This window comes from Moschus berezovskii, chromosome 24 (genome assembly GCF_049115385.1).
Source record: "Moschus berezovskii isolate FMDL1 chromosome 24, NW_MosBer_1.0, whole genome shotgun sequence".
Classification (NCBI taxonomy): domain Eukaryota; kingdom Metazoa; phylum Chordata; class Mammalia; order Artiodactyla; family Moschidae; genus Moschus; species Moschus berezovskii.
This window is the reverse complement of record NC_142483.1, coordinates 59,277,426-59,299,033: the sequence shown is the minus strand read 5'-3', so window position 1 is coordinate 59,299,033 and position 21,608 is coordinate 59,277,426.

Below are 21,608 nucleotides of genomic sequence, written 5' to 3'. Positions count from 1 at the left end.
AATCTTGGTGGAAAAGTGGGGTGAGACTGCTGGGTTTTCTGTGAGAAGTATTGAGTTTGCGGATTATTAAGGAGGTGAGAAGCAGTAAACAAGTGGGGTTAGCCGGCACAGCACTTTTCAAATCTCATTCTGTGCTGATGCTTTGACTGCTGGAGACATTCCCTCCTGATTCAAACAAGCCCAGGAAATCATCTTTTTAAATATGATTATTATCTTGTTTGGTTTGGTTTTGATTTTTCTATACCAGGTGCCACTCCTACAGCAGTAAAATATTTTAAAAGAGAGGCATTGGACTCTAGTAGAGAAAAAACAAAACGGCTGCTAATAAACAGCCTTGGATGTCACCTTCTCAAGCTTTCCCAACACTTAATAGGCCCACAAAAGAACAGAAAAATTAAAACCCAGGGAGCAAGGAAATTAAAATCATTTCCTCTACCACGGGCCAAAACTGAGCAATCTGATAGAGAAAGCAAAATATTTTTCCTACCTCCACTCCTCAACTCATACCTTTAATTTTTCCATATCAATTATTGGTTTACTCCTTGATCATTAATTCAGTAAGTACTATCTGGACACCTGAGAAACACGTTTTACATTTCTGGCAGTTCTACAGGAAAGCTGCGAGTAGCGTCTTTTGTATTAGTCAGGGTGGGAGAGATGCTATAACAAACAAGGCCAGTGTCTCACTGAATGAACACAATCAAGATCAGTTTCTCACTTGTGTACATTTTCAGTGTAGAAATCAGCTCACAGGCTCTTCCTCCTTATCGCTCCATCATACTCAGGGTTTCAGGGCCTCCCCTGTACACTTCATCAGACCAGCATTTGGAGGAAAAGGAGCCAAGGACCCTGTGAGCAGGGTTCCAGGAGCCAAGCATTTAAGGAACACATGTCACTGGGCTCTATTCTACAGTCAGAGCCCATTCACTTGGTCACAGGCAACAGTATGAGAAATGCAAGAAATGTGGTCTAAATCTCTTCCTAGGGGATGAAGGGGTTTGGGCAAGAGCTAGCAAGGCTTGGCTGCTCCTGCCTTCAGAAAGCTTACTCTCCCCCACACTGGCCTGAAACCACCAGTGCCATCATAGACTGACACCCCAGGGCCTAAAATCATCCAACCTTCAGACCACTGTGGGCAGGAAAAGGAAATGCTAACTTGATTTAGATATGAGACTAATTGAGAAATTTCTCTCTGCCATCATTTTATTCTTATTAAAATAAGTAAAATATTTTAATCTTGTGGAATCTTCTCAACCACTTTGAAATGAGATCTTATCATCAACACATTTATGATGACAAACTGAGATTCAGAGAGGTTAAAATCCTTCTAGAGTTACTGGGATTCCATTTCACAATCCTGAACCCCCAGTCTAGTGCTGTTTTACTGCACCACTGGTCCCCAAACTTGACTCTTTTTGGGCCCCACTCTCATGTCTCTTACCATACTGGCATGCTAGTTATTGTTTAAATCATCCACTCATTAAAACTTAACTTAGGCTCCAAGATTCTATGATAAACCATAATGAAAAAGAATATTTTTATAAAAGAGTGTATATATATATATTTATGTAAATACATATAAATGTGTAACTGGATCACTTTGCTATACAGCAGTAATTAATGCAACACTGGAAATCAACTTTACTTTAAAACAACAACAAAAAAATCATAGTCTCAGCCAAACAATATTCTATGTGAGCTAAGATGCGGGATGCGGCATAGACTTGGGTTACCATAATGTTGAATGGCTTGCCTTGGAAGCAAACCAAAATCATTCTGTTGTTTTTGAGATTGCAACCAAGTACTGCATTTTGGACTCTTTAGTTTGCTGTGAAGTGTTCAACCTTGCCATCTCCTGCTTGACCATGTCCAAATTACATGGATTCATGGACCTAATGGAAAAGGTCAGTTTTCATTCCAATCCCAAAGAAAGGCAATGCCACAGAATGTCCAAACTCTGCACAACTGTGCTCATTTCACATGCTAGCAAGCTTATGCTCAAAATCTTTCAAGCTCGGCTTCAGAAGTACCTGAACTGAGAACTTTCAGATGCACAAGCTGGGTATGGAAGAGACAGAGGAACCAGAGATCAAATTGCCAACACTCGTTGGATCATGGAGAAAGCAAGGGAGTTCCAGAAAAACTTATGTTTCGTTGACTATATTAAAGCCTTTGACTATGTGGATCACAACAAACTGGAAAATTCTTAAAGAGTTGGGGGTACAAGGCCATCTGCCTCCTGAGAAACCTGTACGCAGGTCAAAAAGCAACAGTTATAACTGGATATGAAATAATTGACTTGTTCAAAATTGGGAAAGGAGTATGTCAAGGTTGTATATAGTCATCCAGCTCATTTAATTTATATGCAGAGTACATTATGAGAAATGATAAGCTGGATGAATCACAAGCTGGAATCAAGATTTCTGGCAGAGATATCAACAATCTCAGATATAATGGCAGAAAGTGGAGAGGAACTGAAGGGCCTCTTGATGAGGATGAAAGAGGAGAATGAAAAAGCTGGCTTGAAACTCAACATACAAAAAACTAAGATCATGGCATCCATCACTTCATGCAAATTCAGTTGAGTTCAGCTCAGTCGTGTCTAACTCTTTGCGACCCCATGGACTGCACCACACCAGGCTTCCCTATCCATCACCAACTCCCTTAGCTTGCTCAAACTCATGTCCAAAGAGTCGGTGATGCCATCCAACCATCTCATCCTCTGTCATCCCCTTTTCTCCCACCCTCAATCTTTCCCAGCATCAGGGTCTTTTCAAATGAGTCAGCTCTTCACATCACGGGGTCAAAGTATTGGAGTTTCAGCTTCAGCATCAGTCCTTCCAATGAATATTCAGGACTGATTTCCTCTAGGATTGACTGGTTGGATCTCCTCACAGTCCAAGGGACTCTCAAGAGTCTTCTCCAACACCATAGTTCAAAAGTATCAATTCTTCAGTGCTCAGTTTTCTTTATATTCCAACTCTCACATCCATTGAAGGGGGAAAAGTGGAAACAGTGACAGATTGCATTTTATTGGACTCCAAAACCACTGCAGATGGTGACTGCAGCCACAAAATTAAAAGATGCTTACTCCTTGGAAGGAAAGCTATGACAAACCTAGACAGTGCATTAAAAAGCAGAGACATCACATTGCCAACAAAGGCCCATATAGTCAAAGCTATGGCTTTTCCAGTAGTCATGTATGGATGTGAGTGTTGTACCATAAAGAAGGCTGAGCACCAAAGAATTTATGCTTTTGAATTGTGGTATTAGAGAAGACTCTTGAGAGTCCCTTGGACAGCAAGGAGATCAAACCAGTAGATCCGAAAGGAAATAAACCCTGAATTTTCACTGGAAAGACTGTTGCTGAAGCTCCAATACTTCAGACACCTGATGCACAGTCAATTCATTGGAAAAGATCTTGATGCTAAGAAAAACTCAGGGCAAAAGGAGAAGGGGATGGCAATGGATGAGATAGATAACATTACTGACTCAATGGACATGAATTTGAGTAAACTCTGGGAAATAGTAAAGGATAGAGGAGCCTGGTGTGCTATAGTCCATGAGGTCACAAAGAGTCAGACGTAACTTAGTGACTGAACAGTAACAAGATGAGGATACCATATTTCATAGTACATATATTATCAGTGGTCAACATCTCATACCTTGGCAATAACTTAATTTCCTTTATCCTCGTTATTTGTCTTGATGATAACCTGATAAATAATTCTGGGCAAAGACAAAAAAACACAGGATTGATGGCTCTATGACACTTTCTCTCTGGCATTTGCCTTTTAAAAAACATACTGGGTTTAACCCAGAGACTAGGCTTTCTAAGATGACATCCTTCAAATTACACCACCATGAGTTTTCATTTTAGAGCCACTGGAATGACTAAAATTAAAAAGACAATTTTAAAACCTCAAATTCAACATATTGTGACTTTAAAAATTTGAAAAAATAATTCCAGAAAGTTCTAAAAAGCAAAACTTGAGTTTGCTTTTTAGACAAGAACAGCAACTATTTCAATAGCATTTACATTGTATTTACAGCTATTTACATGGCATAGTGCATAGTGAAATTGCTCGGTCATGTACGACTCTTTGCAACCCCATGGACTGTAGCCTACCATGCTCCTCTGTCCACAGGATTTTCCACGCAAGAGTACTGGAGTGGGTTGCCATTTTCTTCTCCAGAGGATCTTCTCAACCCAGGGATTGAACCTGGGTCTCCCGCATTGTAAGCAGACGCTTTACCGTCTCAGCCACCAGGGAAGTCACTTACACTATATTAGGTATTAAAAGTAATCAAGAGATGATTTAAAGCATACAGAGGATGTACATAAGTTACATGCAAATATGTCACATTTTATATAAGGGACTTGAGCATCCATGAATTGTGGTGTCCACAGGGGTCCTGGAATCAACCAACCTCAGCCCTGGATGCTGAGAGACAACTGTGTACCTATGGCTTCATCCTGACTCAAGAACTTAGCAACCTGCCTTCTACATCCCCCCAGTCTCGTTCTCTGTCTATCTACACTCCTTGATTATATGGAGTCTCAATTACCTCAAAAGGAACTTCATATTGCAATGAGTGTTCCATTTTATAGACAGTTAAGCAGAGGCTTAAACTTGCATTCAGTTGAAATAGTTATAGAATAATAGACTAAATTATCCATGTAGCATGAAAAGATTTCAATATTGCTAATTATTAGAGAAATGCAAATCCAAACTACAATAAACTTATCACCTCACACCAGTCAGAATGGCCTTCATCAAAATTTAACAAACAATAAATGCTGGAGAGGGTGTGGAGAAAGGGAATCTTCTTATACTGTTGGTGTAAATGTAAATTGGTATAGCCACTATGGAAAACAGCATGGAGATTCCTTAAAAAACTAAAAAAAGGACTTCCCTGGTGGTCCAGTGGTTAAGAAACTCCATGCAATGCAGGGGACAAGGTTCAATCTCTGGTCAGGGAACTAGGGTTCCACAATTCCCGACCACAATTAAAGAGTCCTTAAACCTGTATGCAGGTCAGGAAGCAACAGTCAGAACTGTGCATGGAACAACAGACTGGTTCCAAATAGGAAAAGGAGTACGTCAAGGCTGTATATTGTCACCCTGCTTATTTAACTTTTATGCAGAGTACATCATGAGAAACACTGGGCTGGAAGAAGCACAGCTAGAATCAAGGTTGCCGGGGAAGTATCAATAATCTCAGATATGCAGATGACACCACCCTTATGGCAGAAAGTGAAGAGGAACTCAAAAGCCTCTTGATGAAAGTGAAAGAGGAGAGTGAAAGAGTTGGCTTGAAGCTCAACATTCAGAAAACGAAGATCATGGCATCTGGTCTCATCACTTCATGGGAAATAGACGGGGAAACAGTGGAAACAGTGGCTGACTTTATTTTTCTGGGTCCAAAATCACTGCAGATGCTGATTGTAGCCATGAAATTAAAAGACGCTTACTCCTTGGAAGGAAAGTTATAACCAACCCAGACAGCATATTGAAAAGCAGAGACATTACTTTGCCAACAAAGGTCCGTCTAGTCAAGGCTATGGTTTTTCCCGTAGTCATCCATGGATGTGAGAGTTGGACTATAAAGAAAACTGAGCGCCGAAGAAATGATGCTTTTGAACTATGGTGCTGGAGAAGACTCTTGAGAGTCCCTTGGACTGCAAGGAGATCCAACCAGTCCATCCTAAAGGAGATCAGTCCTGGGTGTTCATTGGAAGGACTGATGTTGAAGCTGAAACTGCAATACTTTGGCCACCTGATGTGAAGAGCTGACTCATTTGAAAAGACCCTGATGCTGGGAAAGATTGAAGGCAGGAGGAGAAGGGGATGACAGAGAATGAGATGGTTGGATGGCATCACTGACTCAATGGACCTGAGTTTGAGTGAATTCCAGGAGTTAGTGATAAACAGGGAGGACTGGCGTGCTGCAGTTCATGGGGTCACAAAGAGTTGGACACAACTGAGCGACTGAACTGAACTGACTATGCCTAAATGAAAGATCCTGCATGACAAAACTAAGACCTGATGGAGCCAAATAAATAAAAATTAAAAAAAAACTAAAAATAGAGTTACCATATGATCCAGCAATCCTATTCTTGGGCATATATCTGGAGAAAATCAGAATTTGAAAAGATATATGCACCCCCATGTTCATAGCAGAACTACTTACAATAGCTATGACATGAAAGCAACCAAAATGTCCATCAACAGATGATTAGATAAAGAAAATGTGGTACATATATAGAATGGAATACCACTCAACCATAAAAAAGAATGAAATAATGCCATTTGCAGCAACATGACGGACCTAGAGATCATCATACTGCATGAAGTAAGTCAGACAGGGAAAGACAAATAGTATATAATTTATACAGGAAATATAAAAAGATGATACAAATGAACTTATTCATAAAACAAAAATAGACTCACAGACTTCAAAGAGAAACTTACGGCTACCAAAGGGGAAAGGTAATGGGGAGGAATAAATTAGGAGTTTGGGATTAACATATATATATATGCTGCTGTATGTAAAATAGATAATCAGCAAGGACTCAATATTCTATAATAACCAATATGGGGAAAGAATCTGAAAAATAACGGATATATATATTCACATATGTATAATCAAACCACTTTTCTATACACCTGAAACTAACACAACATGGTAAATCAACTGTGAAAGTGAAGAGTGTTAGTTGCTCAGATGGGTCCAACTCTTTAAGACCCCATGGTCTGTGGAACTCTCTAGACAAAAATACTGGAGTGGGTTGCCATTCCCTCCTCCAGAGGCTCTTCCTGCGAACCTGGGTCTCCTGCATTGCAGGCAGATTCTTGTCTGTCTGAGCCACAGGGAAGCCCTAAGAATCTTGGAGTGGGTAGGCATTCCCTTCTCCAGGGGATCTTCCCAACCCATACATTGCAATAGAAAATAAAAAGTAAATAAATAGCGCAGGAAGGTCTGTCCTACAGGCCTAATGACATCACTAGATTCCTGCTGGAGGCTGAATACCGAAGTCCAGCATACACTTGCTCTCCTGTCAAAGCCCCTCCCAGTGAGCGCCACCCACTAGGCTCCCTGCTCACGTGTAGTCCGCTTAGAGGCTGGACTGGCCTGGGCCCTTGACTCGCTTCAGCTGATGGGATAAGGGAGGGAAGGCAGGACAGTGCCAAGGCACGGCAGCCTGAGTCACCATATAAGAGGTCCAGCTGCTTTGCACACACCCCATGCAAAGGCCGATGTCAGCAGAGAAGGGAAAGTGAACCCTCCCCTCAGTCCGTGACCCGCCAAGCCCAGGTTTGACCTAGAGTGAAGGACCCTGGACACCCAGCCCCATCCTAAGCCACTGCAGCTTCAGGCAGAGCCCAGTGAGGCCAGCAGAAGAGCATCTGACGAGGCCCGTTTAATAGGAGAAACAGCCCCACGTGTCAGGTCAGGGCTGGACAGGCCACAGATGGCTCCAGTCATGTAAGGGTCCCATCTTTGGGGTGCAAGCTCCCAGAGCACAGAGAATAAGGAGATGCCTGTCAGTGTAAGCCACTAAACGCTGGAGTAATTTCCATGTAACCAGGACACAGGGTGAGGCGGAAATGGGGGGTGAAGATTAGGACTCACCCAGTGACTTCGTTCCAGGGCTGGGTTCTCTGTTTTGTTCAGTGGATGTCTCTGAGCAGAGCCTTCACCATCTTGTTACACTAAGATCCTTCAGTGATTTCACAGGGAAGGATTTTAGTCCTTCGTGACACCTGGGGATGCAAAGAGTGTTTGTCTGCAGTTGTTGTTTTTTCATCTAAACGGGAGCTTCCTTGGAACCTACAGCAAAGATTGGAGATAAAAGCAGCCTTCCAATCCCACATATCTGTCTCCTTGCCCCAAAGCACAGAAACCTGTGCATTTCTCAAAAACATGAGGCTCTCTGAATCAGGCCTTCAATCCGGTGAGGTGTCTGGAAGAGGAAAATAAAGCGTGCTCACACGGGCTCATGAAATCCTCACGGTAATCACCCTACCCCTAACCCTGGACTCCTTCTTCTTCTTCCCTTTTTATTTTTTCAGCTGTGAAGGAGCACCTGCCATGAGCTGTGGTGGCTCCTCTTTTCATATTGTCTGACAGTAGCAGTTGGATCAGGCTGGAGCCAGTGTGACTGAGAGGCAGACTCCCCGCTTCCACAAAGCTGAATTTAATAAGCTGAGAACAGCATGCCAAGATGGAGACCTCCCTCCCCATCACTTATCCTGACACCAGCCCCTCGGCGGGGGGCGCCTTGCTGCAGTAATCTGGGTGAGGCCGACCAAGCTTCCCGCTTACAAGTTCAATATAATGGAACAGCAGGGGGTGAAGGGCTGGCAAAAAAGCTTAGCGAAGTTAAAGCCTATTACGCTATGCTTGAGGAAAAATGAGTCACAAAATATTACACCCAGAGCAAGACTTGAACCTGCCAAAGGCGGCAGTGACACGGGCGCAGCCTGGTTCCATAGTGGTGCATTCACGATTCTGTGGTCCAGGGTGATGCGGATTTCAGTGTCTTGAATCCTGATGGAAATGCATATGCAAATTCCTCCTGAAGCCCACCCCACCCTCGGTCTAACGGGCAAAATGACTGCACGCTGCATGTGTCAAAGAAAATGATGCCTTTTTAATCTGCCTTTAGTGGCAAGCAGAAGGCAAGAAACTGAACAGAAATCTTTCAGCTGCATACTGTGGTCTTTGTTGTTTTTGATGCCTCTCATGATGCTGAATTTAAAACTAGTGGGAGAATTAAAAGGCAAATGGTCTCTGAGTTAATTTGAATATCAGCTTTCCAATATAAATGAGATCTAACACAAACCCTTCAACACAAACAAATCAAATCCAGCTCTAGGACTCAGCATCAACTTGCCTCATGCCTTCAATCAGTCACTGCTCTGGACCCAATTTTGTCTCCATCTAACTAAGAAGCTGAGCATTCTTGAAAGAATGACAACAGAACTAAGACTTGTGATTTTTTTCTGCTTCCCCTAGATCAGCTACTGAAGGTTCTTATGACAACAATGGCCAGTCCAATCAGGCTGGGTGCATACATGTCATTATATAATATATAATGTCAAATCCCATAGGATTTAATGCTAAGAGCGACCTCTCATGTAAGCTATGAACTTTGAATGATAATGATGTGTCAATATATGTTCTTCAACTACAGCAAAGCTATTACACTGGAGGATGTTAATAGTAGGGGAGGCTGTGCTTGTGTGAGGACAGGGGTATATAGTAAACGTCTATATTTTCCCTTTAATTTTCCTGTGAACCTAAAACTGCTTTAAAAAAAATAAAATCTGCTTAAAATATTTTATAGAACTGTACACACATTAAAAAATTACTACATGTAAGTTTTATATATAAATGGGAAAGAAGGGAAGGAGGAAGGGAGTGAGGAAGGAAAGACAGAAGTGGGGAAAGAAGTTCGCTTTGAGATTAGAAGGTGAACAACAAGTTGTTAGATCCAGGCAGGACTTACCCTCTCCTCTGAGGAGATCAGTTTCCCAATACAACCTTGAAAATCAAAAGATCACAAAATAGCATGATTGAAAGGGGAGACAGCCACTCTCTCTGCTACATTCACAAATCCTGCCAGGCAGACACTTACTGTCCTCATTTTACAGACAAGGAGCCCATGCAGCAGTGGTTGAATGACCCCAGTCTGCTGGTAGCTGCTGAGTCTGTGAGTTGAATCCAGGTCTCTGCGCTCCTGGTGGGCTACAGTCCACAGGGTTGTAAAGAGTCAGACACAACTGAGTGGCTAACACTTTCACTTTCTATTTGGTCCCAAAGTTTAGGTTCTGATCACAAAACACTAACTCAAATGTTCAAGACCAGCTATTGATCACTGAGCAACACTGTATCTGGAAAGCATCCTCCAAGGTGAATGGGGGGGTGGGGTGGGGGGTGGCATATGAAGGAGGAAGGGGGAGGAGACAGGGACCAGGGACCGCCATCAATTTACTAGCTTCACTGCATGTGTCTCACACACCTAGCAGGAACGAACCAGGAAGTTTGTAAGCTAAGCTTTCTTCAACTTCTAGGGAAGAACTGGTTAAGTTTATTTCAAAGACTGATGAAAGCACAGATACTAAATTTCTCCTTCCACTGATCCTGCCCAGATGCTGAAGAATTAGGACATTTGTTCTGCATTCATTTCAAAGAAAAGCATTTGTTTTCCCAACTGAAGCGTAACGGAACATCACTTACTTGCTGCTGCTTCAAGCAAAGCCACTGGATCCTAGCAGGGGCTGATCAAATTCTAAATGACATTAATAGCGAAATCCTGATATTTTGGAGGCTTGTAATTTTCCAAAAAGTTATTCCAAGGACTTCATGACCTTCCACCTTCTTACCCCTTGATCTGAAAAACAAACAAACATACAGAGGCCATTTCAGTGATCACGTTCGTTCAGTGAAAGCCACGCATGCAAACAGAGAGTCATCTGGTGGGGTGTTAATATCACAGGGAATTCATTATTTTGGAAGAACAGGAATAGTTTTAAACAAAAATCCAATTAATATGTTTGATTAAAGTGAAGCAGTTGCAAAAGGAATTTAAAAATGATTCTATTGGTTATAAGTCAAAGTAACATTCCAGCCACCTCGGAGTCACACTCCGTTTTGTCTCTGGGCTTTTGAATACACAAGCCCCTCTCTCTCTCTGGAACATTCCGCCAGCCCACCCCACCCCCCAGCATCCTATTCTTCAGAGTCATCCTTCAGGTATCCGTGTATGTGTAATTTCTTCCTGGGATTGTTTTTCCCATTCTGGTTACCCCACATGCCAATTCCCAAGAAGGTATTCAAGCTCACAGCTCAAAGGAGGCATCCTACCACAGAAGGCATTCATCTCTGTAATAGATGCCAGCTTCTTCTCTCAATCCCACTACTAAGGAAGACGAGGACTTCTTGACTTCTTTTTATATTTGTTTAACTGGAGTAAAATTGCTTTACAATGCTGTGTTATTTTCTGCTGTATAACAACATGAATCAGCTGTATGTATACACATGACCCCTCCCTCTTGAGCCTCCCTCCCGCCCCCTGGTCCCACCCCTCGAGGCCATCGCAGAGCACTGAGCTGAGCTCCCTGTGCGGTACGGCAGCTTCCCACTAGCTACCTGTTTTACACATGGTCATGTGTATATGTCAGTGCTGCTCTCCCAACAAACACCACTTCTGGATGGCTGTAGCTGGACACCTAGCCTACATTACACGCTCACAATGGTTGTGGAATGAGTGGCTGACACGTCTGTTTATTCCCTGTGAAGCCTAGCCTAGATTAGGAGATAACATGTGGATCAGAAAGATGGAATCCTGATTTACCAGCTCCATGACTTTTTGAAAATGGCCTGATCTCTGTAATCTTCTGTTTCCTCATTTGCATTATGGGAACATTAATATTTACCTGTCAAGGATGTTATGCCAATAAGTGAAATTTTATGAGTTGATTGCTTGACATTCTTACCTAGGAAAGAGTAAGCACTCAATAACTGGTAGGTGGGTTCTGCTGGGAAACATGTTAATATCTACAGGGCATTTACCGCCCCCCACCCAGTGTGCTGCTCTATATGCTTAGAAAGCAGGGGCTCTCACGCATTGGGGCACAGGGTGACCATGTGGATGGTCTCCGCCACACGGAGTGCTGCACCAGAACTAGCTTCCACTCAGTCGCTCTAGCGTAGAGCCCAGGAACGCGCATCTCCAACAACTTCCTGGGTGAGGCTGGTGCTGCTGGTCCAGGGACCACACTGTGAGAACTGACTCCCTCTTCCCTTTCATTCCTCCCCAGCCCAGGCCACTGCACGCTGGGATCATACAAGCAGTTTCCCAAACTCCTGACTCCTGGGCTCACCACCATGGACTTCTGATTTACAAATATGTCTAGAAATGAGGAGCTGGAGAAGATTCTGAGAGTCCCTTGGACAGCAAGGAGATCAAATCAGGCAATCTTAAAGGAAATCAACCCTGAATATTCCTTTGAAGGACTGATGCTATATCTCCAATACATTGGCCACTTGATGCAAAGACCTGACTCACTGGAAAAGATCCGGATGTTGTGAAAGATTGAGGGCAGGAGGAGAAGGGGACAACAGAGGATGAGATGGTTGGATGGCATCACCGACTCAATGGAAATGAATTTGAGCAAACTCCGGGAGATGGTGAAGGACAGGGAAGCCTGCTGTGCTACAGGGTCACAAAGAGTCAGACACAAGTGAGTGGCTGAACAACAACTAGAGTAAGGCCTGGCTATTGGGATTTTTAAAGCTTTCCAGATGATTCTGAGGAGAAGCCAAGGCTGAAGACTTTGCCCCCGAGCCTTTGCCTCTGGAAGTGTGGTCCTCAGCGTCAGCATCAGTTGCTTGTCAGAAACTCGCACTCAGGCCCCGCCCTGACCCAACCAAGAAGCATCTATGTCTGTAACACCATCTGCAGAGGATCCCTGTGCATATTAAAGCATGAGAAACCCTAAAACATGGTGCATCCCGCCTGATTCACATCGAAGGGAGCACCCCCAGGTCTCACCTTGGCCCCTTAAGATTCTCCTTCCTAAGATGCTAAGATTCAGGACAAAATGAGGAATGTACCACCTCTGTCCTTTCCCCAAAGAGGGGGGCGGTCCTTACCTCCCACTCTGTAGGCACGACCCTGAAGAGTCTGGCTCTCTGCCCACCTGTCTCCCCAGATTCAGTCTCATCTACAGACGCAAACTTCCTGCTCTGAAATCAAGGCCAAGGCTTCCTACCTGGCTTTCAATGAAGACAGGAAGCAGGATCAATGTCCCAGTGGGATTCAGAAACAGAAAACTTTCCTTTAACAAAAATGTTAGCACCTGGCTTCTTCCCAAATTACCCTAACACGCAAATGTGTTGAAATGGTATTAAAATAGAATCTTTATCCACTACAGGCTGAAAAGTGAAAAGTAAAAATGGAAGAGATGCCTAATGATTTGGAAAAAGAAAAGATCCAACTGCATTAGTGAAGAAATTAGGAGGTATCTACAAGCAGAGAGACCTGGACGTGCTAATTGAATGCCCTCATCCATTATCAGCAGAGCCCCTCCAGAGCGAGCAGCACAAACGCTTCTGAGAAGAAACCTGAGCTAGCTGCAAAAAGATACGTTCTGATGGCCCGAGGAGGGTTCTACACGCATGAGTCACCGGGCAGGGTCCTTGTGCAGGTGGGTTCATCAGGAATCCTTCACAAGCAAGAGGAAAATCTCCCCTGGCCATGCCGTGCTGAAACCCCAAAAGAAGACAAGTCTGGTTTTCAGAGGGAATGGTAACATCTCTATTAGGAATATGCACATACACAAATGCACTCAGGTACACGAACAGGGCTTCCCTGATGGCTTAGATGGTAAAGAATCTGTCTGCACTGCAGGAGACCCAAGTTCGATCCCTGGGTCAGGAAGACCCCTGGAGAAGGGAATGGCAATCCACTCCAGTATTCTTGCCTGGAGAACTCCATGGACAGAGGAGCCTGACAGACTACAGTCCATGGGGTCACAAAGAGTTGGACATGACTGAGTGACTAACACACATGAACACACCCACTCCAAACCATACCTCTTCCTACTCAAAATGAGTTCCATGGACCAGAAACAGCAGCATTGTCTGGCCCCAGTTCCATACCTACTGTTTAAGAGTCTGTACCCACCCCCTTTCTTTCTATTGAATTTAGCTTTTCAAAAAAATTTTATTGGGGCATAGTTGCTTTATACTGTTGTGTTTAGTTTCTACTATGCAGCAAAGTGAATCAGCCATATGTGTGTGTGTGTGTATTTTAATTTCCTTCCCATTTAGGTCACCACAGAGCATTGAGCAGTTCCCTGTGCTACACAGTAGGTTCTCATTAATTATCTATTTTATGCATAGTATCAATAGTGTATACATATCAATCCCAATCTTCCAATTCACCCCATGCCCATCCCTTTCCCCTTGATATCCATATGTTTCTTCTCTACATCTGTGTCTCTATTTCTGCTTTGTAAATAAGATCATCTGTATCAATTTTTTCAGGCTCCACATATATGCATTCATATATGATATTTCTTTTTCTGTCTCTGACCTATTTCACTCAGGATGAGTCTCTAGATCTATTCACGTCTCTGCAAATGATCCAATTTCATTCCTTTAGTTGATTTACAGTTTTTTGTTAATTTCTGCTGTACAGAAACTACAAAGTGATTCATTTATACATTTATATACATTCTTTTTTAAAATTTTTTTCCATATGATTTCCTGTAGGATATTGAATACAGTTCCCTGTGCTATATTTTAACAAGAACTCCAGGTCATTTATATGCACATTAAAGTTTGAGAAGAATTGCTCTAAACCAAAGAATCACAATTCTGGCTGCACACTGGTGTCACTTGAAGATTTCAGTTAGCAGTCATTTTTAGGAATCAAAGATCTAAAATAAAATATAAAAATATGACCTCTCTTTTCCCCTCAGATTGAGTCCTTTGACTAGTTGGAAAACAAGACATTGATGCATAAGGCAAACACTTTAAGGCAGCCATTGGAAGACCTGGCTTATAACTCTCTTAAAGACTAACTTTATTCTGTTCTGGTAATGAATTCCCTCTCTAGCTATGTGCTTCCTGAGATCAGGAGCCAAACTTATTCTATTTTACATTAGACTTCAGGCCAACCAACCAAAGGGCTTAGGCTGGAGTAGGTGTGGCACAAATGTGTGTAAATTATTGATAATAAAAAGGGAAAAAGGAAAGGAAAGTGAAGTCGCTCAGTCGTGTCCGACTCTTTGCGACCCCATGGACTGTAGCTTACCAGGCTCCTCTGTCCATGGGATTTCAGGGCAATAGTACTGGAGTGGATTGCCATTTCCTTCTCCAGGGGATCTTCCCAACCCAGGGCTCGAACCTGGGTCTCTCGCATTGTAGACAGACATTTTACCATCTGAGCCACCAGGGAAGTCCTTTTATTGATAATAAAAGAGAGGTCAAATTCTGGCTTCTCGGTGTACATTTTTTCCTCTGTACATTTCAATTGTTGAAGGCATTATTAGGATTATGTTTCTACATTAAGACTATAAACATAATATATTTAAAGCTTTCTACTCCCCTTTCCATCCAAATATGTAGCATATTAATGAACACAAAGGAAATATTCAGTACAGGTAAATTTCATTGAATAGCCTCAAGTTTTTATGTAACTTAGAGACATGATTTTCCATGAGGAACAACTGAATCTGTATAATCATGAACTATGCTTTGCTGGGAATTTGATGTCTCTTATATGAAAAATCTTAATTAATGAGACAAAACAATCTTGAGGAAAAAAGAACAAAGCTGGGGGTATCAAACTTTGACTACAAAACTACAGTAGTCAAAACAATATGATTCTGGCACAAAAACAGGAACACAGATCAATGGAACCAAATAGAAAGCCCAGTAATAAACTCACCCTCACTCATATGGTCAATTAATCTTTGACAAAGGAGGTGAGAATATACAATGGAGAAAAGACAGTCTCTTCAATAAATGGTGCTGGGAAACCTGGACAGCTACATGTAAAACAATGAAATTAAAATGTTTTCTAACACCATATACAAAAATAAACTCAAAATGGATTAACTATCTAAATGCAAGACCCAAAACCATAAAACTCCTAGAAGAGAACATATACAGAAGACTTTCATATAAATCATAACAATGCTTTTTTTTTGGATCTGTCTCCTAAGGCAAAGAAGACAACAGCAAGAATAAACAAATGGGATCTAACTAGACTCAAAAGCTTTCACACAGCAAAGAAAATCATCAACAAAATGAGAAGATAACCTACTGAATGGGAGAAAATATTTGCAAATGATATGACTATAAAGGGTTAATATCCAAACTATATAAAAGCTCATACAACTCAATATCAACAACAACAAAAAACAACCCAATTAAAAAATTGGCAGAAGATCTGAATAGGTATTTTTCTAAAAAAGAGAGGCAAATGACCAGCAGGCATATGAAAAGATGCTCAACATTGCTAATAATCAGGGAAATACAAATCAAAACCACAATCAGTTACCACCTCACACCAGTCAGAATGGCCATCAACAAAAAGTCTACAAATAATGAATGTTGGAGAGAATGTGGAGAAATGGGAGTCCTGTACACCATGGGTGGGAAAGTAAACTGTTCCAGGTACCATGGAAAACAGGATGGAGGTTCTTCAAAACTCAAAAATTAGACCGACCACATGATCCAGAAACTCTACACCTGGGTACATATTCAAAGAAAACAAAAACACTAATTTTAAAAGATACATGCACCCCAATGTTCATAGCAGCACTACTTACAACAGTTACGATATGGAAGCAACATTAAGTGTCCATACAAAAGTGAATTGAGAAAGGCGGTGAGACATATATAGATATAGATATAATGGAATATTATTCAGCCATGACAAGGATGAAATTCTGCCATTTGCAACAATATGGATGAACCTAGAGGGTATTATGCTTAGTGATATAAATAATACAAAGACAAATATTCTCCGTTATACATGGAATCTAACAAATACAACAAACAAATGTATATAACAAAACAGAAAAAAGCTCACAGAAAGAACAAACTCTTAGTTACTAGCAGAGAGAGAGAGAAGAGACAAAGAAGATTAAAAGGTGCAAACTGTTTATAAAATAAATAAGCAACAAAAATATATTGTATAACTTAGGGAATACAGCCAATATTTTGTAATAACTTTAAATGGAGTATAATCTATAACAATATTGAATCACTACATTGTAAACCTAAAAATAATACAACATTGTAATCAACTATATGTCAGTTAAAGAAAGGAAGGAAGGAAGAAATCTTGATTAATGGGAACTCAGCAAGCAAGGAAAAATAAAAGTTGATGTTAGGAATAAAGTCTCTTGATCCTAAAGTGTGTTCTAGGTTTAGAACATACTCAGCAGAATACACCGCACTTTACTTCCTATAAATCTGTCCAGTGACCATCAGCGTTTAGAATGATGGTACTAGAGAAGGGATCAGCAGATGTTTTCTGTAAAGGACCAGATAATAAGTACTTTTGGCTTCATGTACTATGAATTCTCTGTAGGAACAGTTTAAACCTATGTTACAGTGTAATAAATAGTCATAGACCATGAGTAAGCAAATGGTTGTACTTGTGTTCTGTTAAAACTTTATTTTTAAAAATAGGTGGATTTGGCCCAGAGGCTGGATTTTCCAACCCCTACATTACAAGACTGTAAGAAATTTACTATTTAAGAGTAAAATGGGATAAGCTTACTTACAAAGGCAAAATAAATGAGTTTTTGAGGAAAAAAATAGAATAAAACAACTGCACAAAAGTGATATACACAAACTTAGGTAATATTTTCAGATAGAAAAGTGAAGTCCTGGCCAGAAGTTTTAGAGGCAGTGTTATTATTAAGGGGAGGCAACAGAAAGATGCTCTGTTAACCTGTAAGTTAATAGAATATGTAATCAACCAGAGTGTGATATTCCTCAAATATATCAGGTTACTCATAATTACTTTTTAATACTTGTTACATCTAAGATGATTTTTTTTTTTCATTACAGAAAGAACATGTGATGTCTTGAGCAGCTGAACTGGAACCAAAACCCTCTCTAGTTTTCTAGAGGAATTCAGAAAATGGGAGGGCCAGTCAGGAGACAATGGAAACACAGATAAGCAAAATAATATCCACAATATTTTACTAAAAAGGCTCTTAGCCTTTTGATCTATGAAGTAATGTAAGAGAATTTCAGGATTGTGATTGCTGAGTCCTCAGCGAATAGGCAAAGAGCATCAGCTTCCCTGGTCATTTCAGGCATCTTTCCCTCAGATAAATACAAGTTATACCAATTACCCCAGAGGAAACTCAGCCCAGCCTAGGATGCTGTGGTAGGTCCCTTCCTGCTGCTGCTGCTAAGTCACGGCAGTCTTGTACGACTCTGTGCAACCCCATAGACAGCAGCCCACCAGGCTCCCGTCCCTGGGATTCTCCAGGCAAGAATACTGGAGTGGGTTTCCATGTCCTTCTCCAATGTATGAAAGTGAAAAGTGAAAGTGAAGTCACTCAATCGTGTCCAACTCTTAGTGACCCCATGGACTGGAGCCTACCAGGCTCCTCCATCCATGGGATTTTCCAGGCAAGAGTACTGGAGTGGGTTGCCATTGCCTTCTCCAGTAGATCCTTTGATGAGTTCTAAATCACTTGACTTCACCACCAGGTTTCAAATAAGAATGTTACTCACATAAATATATGTTTCTTGAAATTTCTCAGAAAAATAGGAATAAAACTACTTACTATATTTCCCAGCAGTCCCACTATTGGCATATGCCCTTAGAAAACCTTAATTCAAAAAGAAACATGTACCCCAATGTTCACTGCGGCACTTTTTACAACAGCCAGGACATGGGAGGAGCCTACATGTTCCTCTACAGATGAGCAGGTAGAGAAGTTGTGGTACATGTACACAATAAAAAGGAATAAATGTGAATCAGCTGCAATGAGGCGGAGGAATCCAGAGCCTGTTATACAGAATGAAGGAAGTCAGAGGGAAACCAAGTACGTACATTAACGCACATATATGGAATCAAGAACAGCGGTACTGATGACCCTATCTGCAGGGCAGGAATACAGACACAGACAGACAGGATGGTCTTGTTGACACAGTGGGAGGAGAGAATGGGATGAACTGAGAGAGCCGCCTGACATATGTACAGTCTGCAAGACCGAGAGCCAGCGGGAAGCTGGTCACAGGAGCCCAGCCGGGTGCTCTGGGCCCACCTAGCTGTGGGATGGGGTGGGGAGGGAGGCTCAAGAGGGAAGAGATACACGTACATATATGGCCGTTTCATGTTATTGAATGGCAGAAAGTAACACAACTTTGCAAAGCAATCATCTTCCAATTTAAAAAATTTCTAACTTAAAAAAATACATTTCTGTAGCAAATCAAGTACATTTAAATATTAGCTAGGGAGACCCGGGTTCAATCCCTGGGTCGGAAAGATCCCCTGGAGAAGGAAATGGTAACCCACTCCAGTATTCTTGCCTGGAGAATCCCATGGATGGAGAAGCCTGGTAGGCTACAGTCCACGGGGTCGCAAAGAGTCGGACACGACTGAGCGACTGAACAGAATGGAACGGAAGGCAGATAGTCCTCTAACTTTTATCTGTTTTGATAATTTTAGAACACATAGGTTTAGGCTTCGTAAGATTTGTTTGTTAGAGTGTACTCTGGGGAAATGTTCTGGATTTGAAAAAGAAATTTAGTTTCATTCAGGAATTCAGCAATCTGGTGTGATGTTTTGTTGCTGTGGTTGTGGTGGTGGTATTGGCTTTCTTTGGGGTTTGGCTTAAGATGTGGTTATTAACTTCTTTGCCAGCTCCTTCCTCCTCCATCCTAAAAGGATCCTGCCTCCAAAGAAATAGCTGTTTAAATGATACTTGCTAATCCCAAAGAAAGGCAATGCCAAAGAATGCTCAAACTACCACACAACTGCACTCACCTCATACTCTAGCAAAGTAATACTCAAAATTCTCCAAGCCAGGTTTCAACAGTACATGAATTATGAACTCCCAGATGTTCAAGCTGGATTTAGAAAAGGCAGAGGAACCAGAGATTTAATTGTCAACATCCACTGGATCATGGTAAAAGCAAGAGAGTTCCAGAAAAACATCTATTTCTGCTTCATTGACTATGCCAAAGCCTTTGACTGTGTGGATCACAATAAACTGTGGAAAATTCTGAAAGAGATGGGAATATCAGACCACCTGACCTGCCTCTTGAGAAACCTGTATGCAGGTCAGGAAGCAACAGTTAGAACTGGACATGGAACAAGAGACTGGTTCCAAATAGGAAAAGGAGTACATCGAGGCTGTATATTGTCACCCTGCTTATTTAACTTCTATGCAGAGCACATCATGCAAAATGCTGGGCTGGATGAAGCACAAGCTGGAATCAAGATTGCCAGGAGAAATATCAATAACCTCAGATATACAGATGACACCACCCTTATGGTAGAAAGTGAAGAAGAACTAAAGAGCCTTTCGATGAAACTGAAACAGGAGAGTGAAAAAGTTGGTTTAAAACTCAACATTCAGAAAATTAAGATCATGGCATCTGGTCCCATCATTTCATGGCAAATAGATGGGAAAACAATGGAAACAGTGGCAGACTTTTTTAGGGGGCTCTAAAATCACTGCAGATGGTGACTGCAGCCATGTAATTAAAAGACACTTGCTCCTTGAAAGAAAAGCTATGACCAACCTGGACAGCATATTAAAAAGCAGAGACATTACTTTGCCAACAAAGGTCCGTCTAGTCAAGGCAATGGTTTTTCCAGTAGTCATGTATGGATGTGAGAGTTGGACTGTGAAGAAAGCTGAGCACCGAGGAATTGATGCTTTTGAACTGTGGTGTTGGAGAAGACTCTTGAGAGTCCATTGGACAGCAAGGAGATCCAACCAGTCCATTCTAAAGGAGATTGGTCCTGAGTGTTCATTGGAAGGACTGATGCTGAAGCTGAAGCTCCAATACTTTGGCCACCTGATGCAAAGAACTGACTCACTGGAAAAGACCCTGATGCTGCGAAAGATTGAAGGCAGGAGGAGAAGGGGACGACAGAGGATGAGATGGTTGGATGGCATCACTGAATCTATGGCCATGAGTTTGAACAAGCTCTGGGAATTGGTGATGGACAGGGAAGCCTGGAGTGCTGCAGCCTGTGGGGTCACCAAGAGCCAAACATGACTAAGCGACAGAACTGAACTGAATGAACTAGAAAGGAGCATCTCCCAGTTCAATACTGGGCAAACTGGATTTGCACATTTCAGCCTGAGAGTTGGATTTTGTTTTAGAAGACATGAAATATCTCTAAGAAAATCTCTTAGGTTTAAAACAACTTCTGTTGGTATGTTGGGCTTGTGTACAGCATCCAACAACTCCCCTTCTACGGCATTCTATTAAACTGGTGACCAGGGTGCTTCCCTAGAGGGTCATTTACAAAGCAGGGTGAGGCAAATACATGTTCTGATTTAACTGGGATAACTTCTTTCAAGCCTGTGCCCCCAGGATAAGCCTGCTATCCCAACAAAATTATGTGTGCAGTGTCAGGTTGCAAACAAATTATATGAATTATACGGTCACAGTATGGTCAATACTGACATCAGCTAAGCACTCTGCTCAGAACTTCAATGCAAATTATTTCATTAAATCTGCATAGCATCCCTCAGGGATTCTTCCAGAATTATTTTCACTTTACAGATGAGCAAACTGAGGTTACATAGATGGTACATAGCCAAACATAGATATTCACCCATGAGAATTATTCTAAAGGTCAGGATGCTTGACCACAAACACCACAATAGAGCTGGGTGTCAGGGAGCTGTCTTCTTCTGGCTGGGAAAAACCATGTTTAGAAAAAAGTAAGAGGAAAAGATAGACAGACAGATAGAAGCTGCATGGCTACTTTACTAGCAGTATCAAAGTTTCCACATCTTTTTCTTCCTTATCTGGCTTCATCAAATCTATGAGGTTAGAATGTACATTTCTATGCTTTCTTAAAAAATATT